At 33.0% G+C, this 18,376-nt stretch overlaps 1 long non-coding RNA gene across 1 annotated transcript in view; it reads left to right on the forward strand.

Moving 5' to 3' along the window:
- Positions 1 to 18,376, forward strand: part of LOC106102551 — a 36,968-nt gene that overhangs the window by 3,740 nt on the left and 14,852 nt on the right. Inside the window, exon 2 of the long non-coding RNA XR_001225579.1 lies at positions 4,421 to 4,459. This is a non-coding gene — a long non-coding RNA (uncharacterized LOC106102551). The remainder of the gene's footprint in view (positions 1 to 4,420; positions 4,460 to 18,376) is intronic.

An 18,376-nucleotide genomic window follows, 5' to 3' on the forward strand; every position in this document is an offset into this window, starting at 1 on the left:
GTTATGGTCAATTCTGTAACGGCAACTGGCATAACGGAGGATTATGTACACGCGATTTTACATATTCAAAATTTTTACGTATCGAACGATTCGATATACTTAGACGCCTAGCCGATTGACTATTTTTTGTTGCTCATGGTTAAATCATTTTTTTAATATCATAAGGTGACAAACGCGCAAACAGCTACCTGATTCCATCAAAACGGCGAAGCGACCGCTGCCCATAGACATTCGCAATAGCGGATGCATTGCCTACCCTTAACCTATGGACTAGGTGACTCACATAAAGAGGATGTTTCCCCTTCCTATGCGTCACCTCCACCGTCAAAACCACGTCTCCTTCCCATCTCTTTTTTATAACCTTACCGGCACCACACTCATCAGACGTAACATGGAATTGCTCCCACTTCACGTCTGACTATTGATATACATTTACGACTATTCAAGCCTTGTTTATGAAACAAAAGGCTAACGGTAAATTTAATTATCTAAAAAAGAGAGAAACATTGATTACTTCTATTGCGTGAACGCGAGTAGAGCCAAAATCTCACTGTAAAAAAGATCCTATTGCTCAGGTCGGTATTAGACTAAATTAGTTTAAGAATAATTACATTATCCGTACTTAAATATGTCACGTGAGAATTTTTTATTCCTTTGATATTATCTAGTTATGGATTGAGTAATGGCATTTTCATTGATTAGATCGTGTGAGAACTATTGCTATGAAAGTTACAAAAGCGCGCCAACACGAAGAATAGACAATACATTGCCATCTTAGGAACGTTCTTGCGTTTTATTATATTTGATATAAAACGTTTTGAAATCATTACCTCTCACGACACATGAAGACTTTAATAGGTTTTATTACGAATTAAATTTTACAACCGTTGTTATAAACTATCTATCGTTTTGTTTCTAACATGTCGGGAATTTTACTCTATCTTTTATATGTTGATATTATGAATGAGAACGAATAAATAATAATAAAACTTACGCCCGTACACTAAAGGGGTAGGCAGACTACGTCCACTTGACGCGTTCCTAGCTCACTTCATTGTATTAAGAAATCATAAAAGAATAAATATGTTGTTTACATAACGTTTTTTATTAAATTAAATGTCCCAGAAAATCAAAGTATAGGTACACCCAGTACGTCTTTTATAACTAGTTATTTATATTCCTTTCGAGTAAACTAATAACAGTTACTAATATTATAATAGTTGTTTAGTATATTTATTTAGTGGCAACACTAATGTGTGATCACGTTCGAGTTAGAGCTATGAGAGTAATGTTCACTCGGACGAACGCACCTTGCATAATATTGTAGTCTACTTTGTAAAGATATGATGGACATAAATGTAACGATAATTTAGTTTTGTAACATGCAGAAAAACACAATTTTCGTTGTGTTCATACTTACATACATTAGAGGTTGTTGGTTGTTGTTTAGGCAACGACTCGTACGATTCGTGCCGCCAAGATATTTGGAAGCCTCTATACTAAACTTTTGCGTATTCAGGTGAAAAAAATTGTGAAATTTTCAAATCATCCTTTTTCCTACAGTGGGCACAGTATGTATTCTTCCATACTTTATCAGCCGTCGTATCTGAATAAATCAAAGATTAACAATTGCGGTAAGAATTTAGATAAGTAAAAGTTTATCTCTGTGGTACACGATCTCGTATTGATATGCAGACGGTGTCTCAGCCCGATTGACTACAGCAATTATGTCTAGAATGCTTGCGTTAGTAAGTGCTATTTAATTGTTTTGTCGCTATGACTTATAACCTAGAAACATTTTAAATTAGCCTAAAGAATTTGTGTAAAAATAAAAAAATATATAATTTTAAATACATAAAATCCCTAAATGTTAATCAATCAATCAATCTAAATCGATATAAAAGAAAAAAAAATTACTTTTAGTAAAAAAAAATCTGAAAAACAATGACTTTTCTAAAAAAATTTTTGACAAGTACCGTTTAGTTCGTTATTCTGCATTTTATTGTTACATACGATTTTTAAGGTGACATCACCGGTCTAGGCAGATAGGTTAGATATTTTTATTGGAGCATTCGATACGCATACCAAAAGCCTGGAAATATTTCACCTACCTAATCAGCTCTTACGTGACCTGCATTAAACGACTATAAAATTCGCAAGTTCACACAGATCGCTTATACAAGTGTAGTCAGTCCCACCAAAATTCTTGTAAATTTGTAAAATATGTGATGGAAATATTATTTTTTGTTATTTTGTGACAGTGACGTCATTTTTAAAATATCTGAGCGTCTATCAGCTAGTAGTGGGACAGGTCGTTAGTAATCAAAAATATCTTGTAGTTTATTTTATTCTTATTACCTTTTTGTTTTTGTAACATTACCCGATACCTTTATCACTACTGCTATAAATCCCTATTGTATCTTAATTTTATTGGAAAGGTTTTAATGTAGTTTTTTATGTGTTTATTGTCTTTTACCAGTCAATTAACTATTTCCCAAAACCTGTTTAGCACGTGGCATATAGCAAACAGGTATTCTTGCGCATAACATTTCAAATTTCTAGTCCCTTAAATGCTCTCTGTTTAGGGACCAGTTGGATCATGTACTAGGGTAGCATAAATCACAAGTAATACCGAAGCCTGTCAGCAATACATCTCTACCTCTTACGTCAGTATATAAACAAAGCGTAAGACGGTATGCCAAGATCCCGGCGTCGCATCGGTGCAGGGAACCTCGGGACATAAATTCACATAGCAGACACGACCTGCATTCTCATTATGACTATGCGCCCCTGGTAGTTTTTAGTTTGTATACCTGGATGACACAATAAACAAATTTTAGTAATAATTGAACTTTCACGTGTAATTTCTAAATAAGATAGATAAGCTGAATGAAGATATTATTTTGATAAGCAGTAAAGAGATGCATCAATCTTAAAGAATTTTTCAAAAAATTTATCTGTTAGTGAGTGTGGAAACTGGCGAAATTCACAATCTAGCGGTGACGTAAAGTGGTACGCGTTTTAGCAATGTTACATCTTTGCATCAAGTCTGCGGTTTTCAAATTCATACGGCTGTGGGAAACTGTGACTCCTTGGAGACTGATGGCTGACGGAATGATCTAACGTGCAGATAAAATTTGCATTTTATCAGATGTATTAGTATTGTTCTAACCTATTCACATAATACATGTATTGAATTGTTTATTTGGTAATTCATTCTTGATCCTTAGTAGTCGAATATCTTGTAACACACTTTATTTTATTTGTAACTAATCATCTTTAGTGCGTATTATTGTAGCTTTCGTTCGAGACTCCGTCCCCGTGGGATTTAAAAAAAACAAAAGCTAATAGCCTATGTGTTCTTCCAGACTATCCTCTAACTATTAAGCCGCTAACAAACCATACATCCATCCATCTAAACTTTTGCATCTATAATATTAGTAAGAAGTAAGAAAGAAAAAATCTATCTATATGTAAAATGATCATCGTATACGGCTATAATGCCACGCTGATGAAATCGCGGGCAATAGTTAGTGTTAAAAGAATACAAGTTATATTTACAAAAAGATCATAGAAGGTTCCACTCGAAGAATCACCTTTTTGTAACACTTCACTTCCGAATAAAGAAACCAGGAAGTTTTAATATATGAACTTCTTTTCTCTGGGCATTAATTTGCCACGCTTCAGCGATGGCCATCCTACCATATCGCACAAGCTAACGAGCTTTTGATTTTCACCTTTATTTTAATTAGCATAAGGCTTATTGTTTTTGTAATAAATTCATTAATTAGCTTCAATCATATCGTACGTTGTTGCGCTTTAAGTGAATGAACTATACGCATTTTATTGCGTAGGTTATATTAGTTTTATTAAGTGCATTAGCACGTGTAGTTTATATGTCAAATACAAATGCCTTATACCTTAAGAGGAGAGTCTGGTGTTTCTCTGGTGTTTGTATAACAGTACTTTATAAGTACGAATTGCATTTTATTTGGATCAAGTTTTGACCCTTTTATTTGCCAACAAACAAATGACACTGCAATGATTTTTTGCAGTTGCTGTGCAAATAAATAAATAAATCCATTAAAGTGAATCATTTCTAACCTCCTTTCGCTTTAATATTTGCACAATTTTGACAGCTGACATTGACTTTGTATGGCAAATGTTTAGCCGATTTGAAACGGCTTCATCAGTCGCGACCTCTATCACTTTGACCTTTTCCTTTAATTTTGAATGGGTTTCTAGGAAAATTCGTTTTTTTTTCAAAATTAAAGTAAAATATCGTTGTGCATATGTTAAGCTTTGTTTATTGATTTTTTGATGGCGATAAAGAAGAAACATATTTTTTTAAGAGGTGGAGAATTTGCTAATAATAACGTATAATTTATTTAGAAAATAATAAATTTTGTATTTGTTACAGATTGAGAGAGAAATTTTATTAATGCAATGAAGTTGTAAGGTAAGATATTTTTTTAATCAAACCACACTTTAATAGCCAGTAATATGCAGATATTTTAAGAAGTTACGCTTATTATTCATTAAGTGTTTACTTTTTTTTAAATTCAACATATCAAAAGTAAATTATAAAACGGGTAAAAAATGCGGTTAGTAGCCGGATATGTATTGTGGAATTAAACAAACGACATCAATATAAGACTAGCTGTCAAACATCTTGAGACAAATTCAACTGCATATCGAGTGGGCCAACGTTTGTCTAGTTGGACAAATATGTTTGACGCACCTTTGTAACAGCGACCAAATGCAATTGATACTATGATATACTCATTCCCATCGAAGCTCTATGACAGATCAATTCGAGAGTTCAAGATATGCCGTCTCGATAACAACGTCCCAATAAATTATCCGTACACTATGACCTTGAATTTAACCTTAAACAACAATGCCCTATCATAATTTGAGATCTTATTCTTTGAATTTATAAGTTTGTTTCCTATCAAAGAATAACAGAATGATGAATAACATAAACTTATCCGTCTTTAACACAATAGTATTTAGAGAGTTGCTTTTTTAAAAAAATGTATTATATAAATTGTGCAACATCATTTTTTTAGTACTAGCTTTCGCCCGCGACTCCGTCCGCGTGGAACTAAAAAAAACTAAGAAACATATCTGTTCTTCCAGACCGTACTCTACATCTATTCCAGATTTCATCGAGATCTCTTCAGCCGTTTAGACTACAAATTCTAACAAACATCCATCCATCCATCTAAACCTTCGCATTTATAATATTAGTAAGATTTCGTTGCAACTTTTGTTGTTTAAAATCATTTAAAAATTACAGCTGAAGGATTAATTACTATAATTATAATACTATAAAAAGTTTATAAGAATCTTACTTTAAATTCCTACTCACTATAAGTTTAAAAAAGCCATTACCGTGCGTTATTACGCATCTTTCCACAGTTGCACGCTTCATGCTATCTAGAGACTAATCGTAAGCTCGCTCAATATTGCGTAGTTTGTATAGTGCACTTTTTGCAAACATACCATCGATCAAGCAATGTAATCATGCGGTATACGATATCATTAAGATATTCATTAATTTCATCACATATACTGACGTCCGAGGATCATCTTACACACTCTATTACGTAATTGCAATGCAAAAAGCTAATTGCGACTGACTAGGGAGAAAGGTTGTATTATGATTATGACATTTGAGAACATTAGGTACTTTACAATGTTCGTATAAATTGTAAGAAATAAGTTCAGGTTGTGATCTTCACTGCCTAATTAAATCTGCTGCAGTCAATGGATTTACAAATTTGTTGTCCACTTCATTTAGATACTGGCTGTTCCATGCAGCTTCCTTCTCTTGAAAATTAAAAAAAATATAATAAACATATCCTTTGCCACTCAGTGATAACGTACCTTTTGTAATAGTGAAAGAATTTTCAAAATCGGCTCAGTAGTTTTTGAGTTATTTTAATATATACAAAAATACAAATAATATTGGAATAGATTAGCTGTTGCTCGGGACTTCCCCCGCGTGAATTTAAAAAAAAATAAAGAAATGTAGTCTACGTTAGTCACTGATATCGTAGCTTTATATTGGTGAAAGAATTTTTGAAAGCGACCCAGTAGTTTTTGAGTTATTTTAATGCATACAAAAATACAAATCTTACCTCTTTATCATAGTATAGACATAGCTGTACAAAGTTGAAACAAAGAAAAGGAGGTATTACAACTCTTTGCAGGATACATTTGACTAAATACCATTAAAAAAGAAAACGATATTCATAGTATTTGAAAGAAATAACGTTTCATATCCCCTGTTTATCCAGTGGCTACTACGTACGCATTAAGTGGTTTGCAACGAGCGGCAAATTGTATGTTACGCGGGGATACGGTCAGCCTCTTGTAATCATTTTCTTGCGGCCACTCTCAAGAACATCTTAGCTTACTTAAATACTTCACTTTATTATACAGACATTTAATATGTTCCAACTTGTCTATTGATTTGACTAGAGGTTTACTTCCTGGATATGATAGTCTATGGTATGTCTATATGTCACTATAAATTTGTATAATTTCAATTCAGCTTGACCCTGTCTATGCCGAGGGTTGACACAGTATGTGCTGCTACATACATCTCTATCAGCCGTTATATCTAAATCCACTCCCTTCTTAAGCATATCCTCTTTTACACAATCCGTCCTTACTTTATTCGGTCTTCCTCTACCTTTGTAGCCATCCACATTTAATCTTACCACATTCAAAATCTTCTTGTTAATGTCTCCATTCTCTCCTATTATTTAAATGTAAAATACATTGTATTACTATGTATTAAATCATTGGTAACATAACCGATAGTAACGTTAGTAATTCTGGGGTGTACAGACAGTTGCATAAATGTATACAAATTTCTGGAGCTTTAAAAATATATACATATGTATGCAGCTAACTGTACGTGCAAATATGTCGGTATTCGGATACCAGTAACAGTGCTTTGTTCTTTTTGTCTTACTCAATAATAATTAGCTCTATTATCCTACATTTAGATCAACTATTTTTATTGCATATCGATCACAAGAAACTCCCTTATAAGCATCCATATAGTAATGCGAGATGAATCGGTTATCTCATATGAGATGTACGAGTATATCGCGGTATATCGAGAAGTGTAGCCAACCGCAAATAGTATGGCATTAGGCACGCGGCGCGCACGCGACGGATGACGCGGGATTTGTCGCGGTAATCACGCGCAGCGCGCCATCTTGCGGTTTTTACAGGATGGAATAATAGACCGGACTAGTACCCTATCATATGAACACATTCATCGTTTCCACTGCCGAAACATTAACACAAAACATGTAATACATATTTAGCAAATTAGATAACGCTTGTTAATAATACTTCATACTAATTATAAATGCGAAAGTTTAGATGGATGATGTTTGATAGAGTTTTAGTCTAAACTGCTGAATGGATCTCGATGAAATTTGGCATAAATATAGAGGATAATCTAGAAGAATACATAGGCTACTTGCTTTTGTTTTCTGTTTTAAATACAACGCGGACGGAGTCAAAAACTAGTGTTAAATAAAAAGGTACACAATTCAGTTATTAGGAATGTTTATGTAAGAATGAGAAACAAGTCAGATTCTTTATTTACCTAAAACAATCAAAATTGATAATATTTAAGCTTTATTGTGATTGTATTCTTTATCTTCTTGCAATTTTTACTAAGCTATAGACATATTTTGACGTGACAGATGTGTACATGAAACCTTTTACAAGGAAATGCCACCGGTAGCTGTTACAGCACTCGATGTGATTATATACTATCGTCATACGTGTCCGATAATCGACTTGGATAATACACATTCTATGTTCATCGGAATTCGTATTACGGGCGTACTGCTGGCGGATATCATCGCGTTCCAGCATGATTTGCAACTATCTAATCACCTGAGTCGCCGTGTCTATGGATCAGTTATTCGGATATAAATGGAGGTCAAAAGTCAATGTATAAGTCACCGCAGCACACTTTCTTGTTAATATTCGTCAATTAATTCTTCGTAATGCCGTTGATTGCATTTCGATCACTAATATAAGAAATTAAACTTCGATTAGGTTATTTAATTAACACACGTATATTTTATTAAAGTGCAGAATTCAAAAGGCACTGACATAGATTTATTGGACATTAATGATAATCTCATTGCTTAGGGTCCGCCCTTTAACATGAACGCCGTCAACCATAACGCTATTGAAGAAATAATGAAAAGACGTACAAAAAACTGAATTCTGACCTTGATTTAAGACAAAATATATTTTTTATTTTAACTAGCTGACGGATCAAAGTTTTTGATCACTGTGCATTTCGTATTACAGCTAAATCGAAATCAAAATCGATTTAAATAATTGTGGAATTATCGATATTAGAATGTTGCGACGGTATCGAATCGGCGTCATCTGGCGAACGCAGTCGATTACCTTCGAGCCACATGAGGCTAAGAATGCGGCAAATTGACGACAAAATCGTAGCTCGCGTGATGCACTTCACTCAGTTTACAACTGATTGGAGTAATGGTAGAGAATTTTCAATCTCACATGGTATTACGTATGCTTGTCCTCAGGAAATATCATTAGTTATAACTAGAAATGGACACGTAGAATTCTGTTACCTTTTATGTTAACCAAGTTTATCTCACTGACAATTTTCGTGATAGAACTTTTGATCTATACCAATATAAAGAGGAAAGATTTGTATTTTTGTATGTATTGAAATAACTCAAAAACTTCTGGACCGATTTATAAAATTATTTTACCGTTAGAAAGGAAATTTATCTGTGAGTAATATAGACTCTATATTTATTATCATTTAATTCATATGGACGGTGTCGCGGGCGAAAACTAGTTGTCAATAAAGCAGTGCTTGACCACCTTTAAATAAGTGCAGATTGGTCGAAGGTACGCGCTAGCTAAGTAGTACAACTATCAATTGTTAGGTGATTCTGGCGTTTTAAGGAATCTTGAGAGTTATATGAAAATAAAAATTACGCAAGTAGCTCACTGTTTACTCAATAAAAAGTCGAGCAATGTAAACGAGCTGTTGAGAAAGTATCCTCGTTTCCATTAGGAAAGTCAGAGCGTCAAGAGTCACGGTGCCAAGTTTATTCGATCGAGTTTTAACGGTGAAAGCCGTCACTGTCAACTGGCAGGATTACCATTCGTCAGCGTTTTTATAAACCTTGTTACGTCTGTAAGCAATGAATCATTGCAAATATTAGGTACATATCGTTAAGTTGAAAATGGGGCTACACTGGAACATCGGCATAGATGTCCGTCCCTATCTGACAGCTGTCAATGTCATTGAGACGTATTGGAATAGCGCGCCATTCTGGCAGGATCAGTAGGACTGAGTATTTAAGTTAATTACGGTAGTTAAAGCTTTATCAATTGCGTAAAAATATCATCTATCTAGATTGACGTTTGTTAGTTTTTAGCCTAACTGGCTCGATGATATTTTGATATTGGTGTAGAGCATAGTCGCGAAGACCACATAGGCTACACTTTTTTTTTAATTCCACGTGAACGCAGTCGCTGGCGAATGCTAGTTTAGAAATAAATTCTATTCTAAAATACTATTCATATAATATATACTATGAATTAACTGAATTGTAAAGGAACATTTCATCAACTAAAATAATTGGCCCTTTCCTTGGGTACAACTGATTGCGCGTGTGTGTGTGATTTTCTCTCTTGAAAAATATAGAAAAATGTACTGTAAACGACTCTTGAAATAAACATCGAATGTTCACTTGACATAAGGTTTAAAGTCTTCCGATTGTATATACATAAAATTATTATAAAGAGGAAAGATTTGTATTTTTGTATATATTGGATAAGTGAAAGACTATTAGGCAGATTTTAAAATTCTTGTACCATTAAAAAGCTATGTTACCATTGAGTAACATAGGCTATATTTATACTATTATTTTTTTAAATTCCACAAAGCGACCAACAGCTAGAAATAAGTGTATGTTGACATTAACAAATAGTAACTGGAAAAAATAAGTTCTAGTTACATTTAAAGTATACGCACTCATAACAAGTGGAGATAAACTGTTTATCGATGACGCTACATAAGTTACCGCGTGCCGTTATTTTGACTGCAACATTCTACAGACATTTCAATCTATCCGTCGAAGTGATACATTTCCCATAAGATCTCTTAAGTGGTGCAACTTTTGGTTTGTAAAAAATGTTTCTAATAGCTTGAGAAGATGTGAACAAGATAGTTGACATTAAACTATCAATTACTTGTACACTTACCTAATATAATGTCTTACTGACTATACAATCACACAGAACATGTCTTATCTTGTAATACGATTGTCAATGCTAAAATGTTGATGTTGTTGACATGTTTATTACAAATATAATTTTTTAAAAATAATGAAAAAACTTCGACAGGTTATTTCGAATTCTATTGATACACGGTGAAAAATATATTTTGATAAATTTATAATTCAATATCACTTTATTTCTATGTGCATTTTCTTGCACATTCAGTCTGCTTATAATAAAAGCAATAACACTTAATGAATTGTACGATAACTATAAGAAAACCAACTTTGACGCGTATGAAAGATATGCAAAACAGTTGTTAACATTATTGCCTCCATAAATTTACATCAAGCATGTAAAAGTATTTACTTAATACAAAATAATCAATAAGTATTATTCACATATTGCCGGGTCTGTAACCTTTGTTGACTAGCAGCTTTTTACTGTTAAGGTGGACACACACTACTGAGTCTTGTCGCAAAAATTAAGTTGATAATACTGTTTTTAACCTGGATAAATGTATTAACCTGTAGTGTGTCGCTACCTTAAGGGTCATAGTATGGCAGAGGTAGTCAACAATAGAGACATCGTTAGACGCGCGTCCGACGTTTTAATAACGCGCAAACTTGGCTAGTATCTCATTAGAGTAACGACTATCGAATCATTATTCTATGTACATCATTAATCGTAATTGCACCACGGTAACTTGTTGGTTGTTGGCGGCTTGCCTTAACTTTCATAATCAACGCACAAATGAAAAAATTAAAACGTATTTTGCTTACTTACCATTATTATATCTTAACGGCGACTTCAATAGAGTCTATTACTATGTATTAAATTAAATAAAACACGATGCTAGCTTGTTACTGGAATCTGGTCATTTAACAATCAAAACGCAAAATCAAACATGTTACTATACTTCTAGTTTAGATATATTTCGCAATTTTTTATAATATAAGGTGGCAAAAGAGTGGCACCTGAATCCACCGAAATGGAAACCAACCGCTGCCCATAAACATCCGCAATGGGGATGTTTCCTAATGTTACAAATCCAAATAAAGTTATGTTTAATATTTTAAAGACAGCATTTTATAACCTATAATAACATTTAGAGACCTTGAATGTTTGTCTCAAATTAAATATAAATTAAAAACGCTGCAATATTTTTTACCCTCCATTACTCGATCTCAAACACCAATGACGTCACTTTCTTGCATATAACATGGCAGTGTGACCAACTTCAGTGAATGTCAGTGCATTTTGTAGTTATATTTTTTTCTAAATGATTGTAATAATTGAATTTGCGTGTTTTATATTATGAGGACTCCATTATTGAGTGTTTTTATAATTACGACATAAGTTATGAGCAAAACATTTTATGAATATTACAAAAGAAAAAGATATCAAAATTCATAAGAGTAGCTTATAGTACAATTTAATTTATACCTGGTCACACTGGTGTAGGACGCAGTCACTGTTTACACACAAACATAATCTTCCACGAGAAGCAACAAGTGTAATTAATACGTTAAAAGTATCACCTTCTGTTCATTTTGGTTTTTTCATTTTTATTTCCATTACTAAAAACAACTTTAGACAACAAAGATTTACGAGTATTATCAATCAATGGTTCTTTCAAATTGACAGTGACAGGCCGTGACGCGAGGTTCGTATGCAAAGAAGTGACGTCATGGGACGTTTTGGGGGGAAACGAAAGAGTTGTTTTTATTTACGTGTTTTTTTATTGAAATAATAAGTATTATATTTTATACTATTTTTTTCGTGTTCATACATGGTTTATCTACAAAATAAAGGCTATTCCAAAAATTAGGAAACATCCCCATTGCAGATGCGTTGCTTACCTTTGACTGACGGAGAAGAAGACGCACATAAAGAGGACATTTCCCCTTCCTTTGCGACTACTAAGATCTCAAATCCATTTTTCCTTCCCATCCTTTCCTCTTAAGAAAATTAGGCTTCCGGCACCACACGCATCAGAAAAAACGCGGAATTGCTTCCACTTCACGCCTGTTTTCTGTGTGGTCGTGGTATTTCACCGGGCGAGCCAGCCCTTTCGTGCGAAGACGTTAAATCGGGCTTTACCGCTGTTTACAACATTTGTAAGATTAGTAAGATAATCAATTTAATTGACTATTTGTATTACTCAATTAAATTGAATCTCTCGAGCTGTACGGAATCCTGTAAAATTGATCGTAGTTGCAAAAGCATAAGTTCCCGACGGGTCCATCGATCAATATTAATGGAAGCAAGATATCGTAATGATCTGCGCACATCGCATTAGCCTCAAAATACATGTTCTTACTCATATTATTACTTTATTACATTAAATCTAAGCAATACGAAACAACTAAAGGTAACATTCCATATTCCGTGTTAAACAAATTTCTTTGATATGGCAAAACAAAAAAAAATATTTGAATATATTAATGAAGTACAAAATAGGCTTTTAAGATAAGGCTTCCATTAAATTATTTACATTCGGTTTTAAGATATTTTTTAAGAATTAAAACAAATGTCTAAATTATGCAGTTCATAGTAAGCCTATTCGTTGGCACCAAGATAATAATTCTTTGACCGATAATAATGAAAATTTGGATAAAAATGCTTTTGAAGTAATTTATTGCAAATTTTTGGAATAATACTTGTATGAAGAATAAAACACTATACAAGACACAGAAAAACAATGAATAGTTCATATTGTGAGGTCCTGTGCTTACTTTATTTAAAAAAAAACATAGCAATAGTAATCTTATCCATAAAGAAAGACGACTGTGATATCTTACTAATGCAAAACTAAATGGATGGATGTATAGATGTTTACATTATTCAAGACTGGCTAAGGTGATTTTAATGAAAAGATCAAATATAGATAGCGTACGCTTCTCGATTACTTTTTAACCAATGCGCACAAAACCACGGGTTACGGCTAGTACTTTTATAACATTGTACTTCACCGGTCACGGCAATGGCCATTGAATGGACCACTGGTACACTCGTCTACACAAATTCGAATGTTTTTATAATACTGTTATCATAATATCGAAAACGCCCACATACTTGCAGTTATAAAAATATTGATTACGATAGTCGCTATAAAATCCACTCAATTGCCTTGGAATAATATTATTTTATACACAGCACGTGCTTAAATAACACATTAAGATATAACAATCGGTACAAAAATAAAACGTTTCATAGGTCATATGAAACTAATAAAGTTCAAACGAGTTTGTTTTAGTCATAATAGTCATAATTTTTGATTGTTTTCGCAAAGATCGTGTTCGTGACCCTTATTTTAGGGATTTTTTTCTTTTTTTTAAGGGGACTTGGTTTCTTACTTAGAACATGTCAGTTCCATAATAACCTACAAAATACTTAAAACATAAAATGAAACTGAAAATTCAAAAAAAGAGTCATAAATATAATGAAAAACTGTAAACAGAACATATTCACATATTACTATGAGGCCTGCTGCACCACTTTATAAAGATTTTCTTAAATACAAGTTTAGTTTTAAATTTTTTACATATGTGTGTTAAACAATGACGATGAGTATCAAAACAATATAACGAAAATTATCAGATCGTCTAACAGGTTTAGCCGAGCTAGATAGATAAGAAATTACAGTATTTCGCGTTTATATTTTTATACGCAAACATGTATAAAAATATTATACACGAAATAGAAGTAAATTGAATTCTATGCCATAATTAACATATATCGTACTAATATTATAAATGTGAAAGTTTAGATGGATGGATAGATGTTTTTTAGAGGTTGTAGCCTAAACGGATGAACGGATTTCGATGAAATTTTGTCTTGATGTAGAGGATAGTCTGGAAACACATAGGCTACTCACTTTTTTTTAATTTCAGTCGGACGGAGTCGCGGACGAAAGCTAGTTTAATTATAATGATAAAACGAAATATATTTAGACTAAGAACCAAAACGCTAATACTTTAACGTAGATTCTCTCAGTCTTGTATTAATTCTACACTAAGGGGCCTCCTAAGTCATTTAATAAGTAGAAGTTAGACCAATTTAAGTTAAGTTAATCGACTTGATTAAAGTATACCGTTGAGATTAGTCAATTTTAGCGAAAGTCTCGTATCTCATACAACCTAGCGAATGTAATTTACATTGAAATTTGTTTTGTAATTTGTTCTGTATTTTGTAATTTATGAAGCTTTATCAACATTATTTCTCTTAATTAAGATATACTCAGTACCGAGTAGGGCGAGATGGGGCGACCGCCCAGGGCGACGGAGATAAAGGTGCGCCACTGCAGACTCTAGGGCACCTCTTTATATCTTTTACGTATGTCTTGCAGTTAAGGGGTGACAAAGGCATCTTGCCCAGGGCGCCTTTACCGTTATAGATAAAAGTACTATGTTGATACCAAAATTATTATAATCTCCAGATATTTAATCGATTAACCTTTTGTGTCATAAATCAGACAATTGCAATATTAATATTGCCTTTTTAAATTCAACTTACAGCTGTTTTGTGCTGAATAAACATATTATTATATTTTCCAAGAGACGGAGAATAAAACATTTGTTTTTACACATGTTTTTCAACAGTAAAAACTTAAAGTTACTCAACAAAGCGATGTAATTTTTACGTTCAATCGCAAATCTTTGATGTTTGAGTACACTGTATTGTCAATCAAGCATCTATTCAAGCGGCATTGAGCTATTCGTTTTTGTTTATTTTTATCTAATGAAGTATTTTTGATATCCACGTTTATTCTTGATTAATTGTATTGCAAAACAGTTATTTATTTTTATAAATGGGAAAGGTGAAAAAACTTATTTACTAATGTAAATTATATTTTCCATTAAAGATGCAAACAGGATAACATTTATTTGCACATAGTTACTCGTACATAATTTTTTTTTATCTATTTTTACATAATAATCTCTTGTGCTAATGTATACCCCAAGTTTCGTAGTGTTTTATTTGAATTTTTATCCAATTGTTTACGTTATACTATGATATTTTAAATTCTGCACTTTAAGTCAAAATGATTAAAAGAAAAATTTCACGTGGTTTCTAAAGGTCGTTGTAAGTTGCAAATGCTATTTAATTCAGGCATGAGGTCGTAACTTTTCTTTCGCACGTACCGCCCCTATGTAAACACGTCGTTTGTTTTGCCAAGAGCTGTATTACGTGTTCTGACCACGTTTCGTAAAGGACATTTGTGATAAACCGCCAGCTTTACTCGCCAATGTTTTATAGGGCACGAGGAAAGCAGTAACTTTAGTGAGGTAGAAAAGGTATGCTTCAAGCGTTCTTGGTTTATAAGATAGCTTAGATCTCTAAAAGTTTTATCTAAAGAAAAATAATTCCTTAACCCTATGGTTTGAAATACTAGCTCTCGCCTTCGACTCCGTCCGCATAGAATTAATAAAATTTACTATACCCTACATCTATTTCATAAAAATCAGTTCAGCAGTTTAGGCTACAAACTCTAACAAACATCCATCGATTCATCAAAATTTTCGCATTTATAAGATAAGTAAGATTAGTAAGATTATGTTCTATATTTCGAATACATATTATAGTCTCTATTTAAAGCACAGTTCCTGTGAAAGAAATGACGAATTCTTGAAAGCGACATTGATCTCTACGTATTGTTATCTCTTAATACGTCATCATAATTGTAGATTCAAGACCAGCAATCGATACTTTCTTTACTTTCAAAAGGTATATCCTATCAATAGATAAATAAGTAATGAAAGGCCAAAGCGTGTGCCGATGTTACTGCATCATGTATAAGGTATTCTGATGGCTTGCGAACTGATTATCATTTGTCATTTGTATTTGGTTGCAACTCACGGTCCTCGTGTACTTTTCCTGCGAAAAAGGATACGCGAGTAGAGCTTAGTCTAAACGTATAGACCTCCTTAAACATATAGAAGCTCTATGTTTAGACTCACTCAATTATTTCTGTTCCTAATATTTGAGTAGCAGCCCTTATGTTAAATTTAATAAATTTGGAATAGAATAACGAATGTTAAAGAATTGCTAGACCAAAGTAAGGCCTACGACGGCTAATCTGGCGGGAATTAGCGTTGATGGTCCTGCAATAAATAGCAATCAAGACTAGATGTTGCTCGCTATTTCGCCACCGTAACATTAAAAAATTATAAAAACATACCACTGATGCCTTAACTTTTAATGGTGAAAGAATATTTGAAATCAGTCCCGTAGTTTTTGAGTTATTACAATACGTACAAAAATACAATTTCCTCTTTATAATATCAGTATAGACTACTATACTCCTAGTCTACAATACGCCGTATTTGCGTTATTAACTTTGAGCTTTTGAGAATAAATCCTATGATGTACTTTCTCTGACTCAAGATAGCCTTTACACTAACACTTAGTAATATTCAAGTTTCCTACCAACTAAATCTCCACTTTCCTAAGACTTACCACTTTACAGTTATTCTTACAGTCAAAGTATAGATTTTTTGTCTCTACAAGTGTACTTGAGACATTCTCCGAAAACTACATTATAAAAATGTACAATATTTTTATAATGAGATTTGACAGCAATATAAGAATCTATTACGATAACTGTTTTTTACAAACATTTATTATCCTAACAATAGAAAACACTTTTTTCTCCAAAATTATGCATAGACATATCATAGCAATTTGCCTTCTTTTGGAAAAATGGAGATTGTACATTTGAAAGTTTATGAATAAAATTGTTAAATGCGGCTACAACAGAATGAAATACATGGGACAGAATTTTTAATGGTGTCATTGTTCATCATTTAAAAATATTGCGTATAAACAATTGACAGTCGACTGTTAAGAAATGGGACAGGACAGGCGATGGCGTTTTCCTGCGTTGTAGGCCAAGTCCCACTTTAGATCACCGCGCCAACGGAGTAAAACAATGCAATAAAAGAATCAAATTAATGCTCCGACATTGCCCCTTCAAAATATGACGCGCTACATTCACCACTATTAAATAAATTTTTAAATTAATGCATACTGTAAATAGACATTATTGAAGTCAAATGAAAAGAATTTCTGAACGCCTCATTACGGATAACGTTTCTACGTTTTGAATAGTTCATCTGAGGTCAAGCAATTTGGCATCCATACCATTACGCATTTTATATTGTTAATGGGATATAAGTGACGAATTCTATATCCGGTATAGCTTTAGTTATTCCATATATGGATGATTTAGTTAGGAGTGATTGACTTATAATTTAAGAGTCCAATTCAATTGATGAGGTCTTATAATATGCAAAGGTACTTTCTTTATTCCTTTTTAATAGTACATGACCATTGTTATTTATCACATTGATTACACATTGTTGACTATCTTTCGCTCGTGACTCCGTGTGGAAATAAAAAAAAAAAAACAAAAGTGAATAGTCTATATGTTCTTTCAGACTATGCTCTACATCTGTATCAAATTTCATCGAACTGTTCAGCCGTTTAGGCTACAAACTTTAACAAACATCCATCCATCCAGCTAAACTTTCGCATTTATAATACTAGTATAATTATAATTTAAATCTGTACTAAGGTCCAGGTAAGGTACAATAGTGTCCAAAGTATAGTACAGCAGTTATTTATTTTGATACATTCTCTATTGACACTTTTGAAATACTATTTCCCGACGTTAATAATGACTCTTGGTTCTGTTCCAATAACTATAGGCTTTTGTACAGTCAATATCTGATTGTTGGAACCCGGTTTGTGAACTGGTTACATATTTAATCTTTATACGATAATACAAGGTCATTTATTTGCCTCGTTTCAATGGACTATCAAAGAGTTCTACAATTTATGAAGCTTATCAATTGATAGTTATTATTTTTCTCCTTCACTTATTATTATTAATATGATAAAATTACAATTCAACGGCAAATCCGTCCGCGTGAAATAAAAAAAAGCAGTATATGTGTTCTCCTAGACTATGCTCTACATCTAAGCCAAATTTCATCGAGATCCGTTCAGCTCTTTAGGCTTCAAACTCTAACAAACATCCATCCAAACTGTCTAT

Source organism: Papilio polytes, unplaced genomic scaffold, assembly GCF_000836215.1.
Source record: "Papilio polytes unplaced genomic scaffold, Ppol_1.0 DF823923.1, whole genome shotgun sequence".
NCBI lineage: Eukaryota > Metazoa > Arthropoda > Insecta > Lepidoptera > Papilionidae > Papilio > Papilio polytes.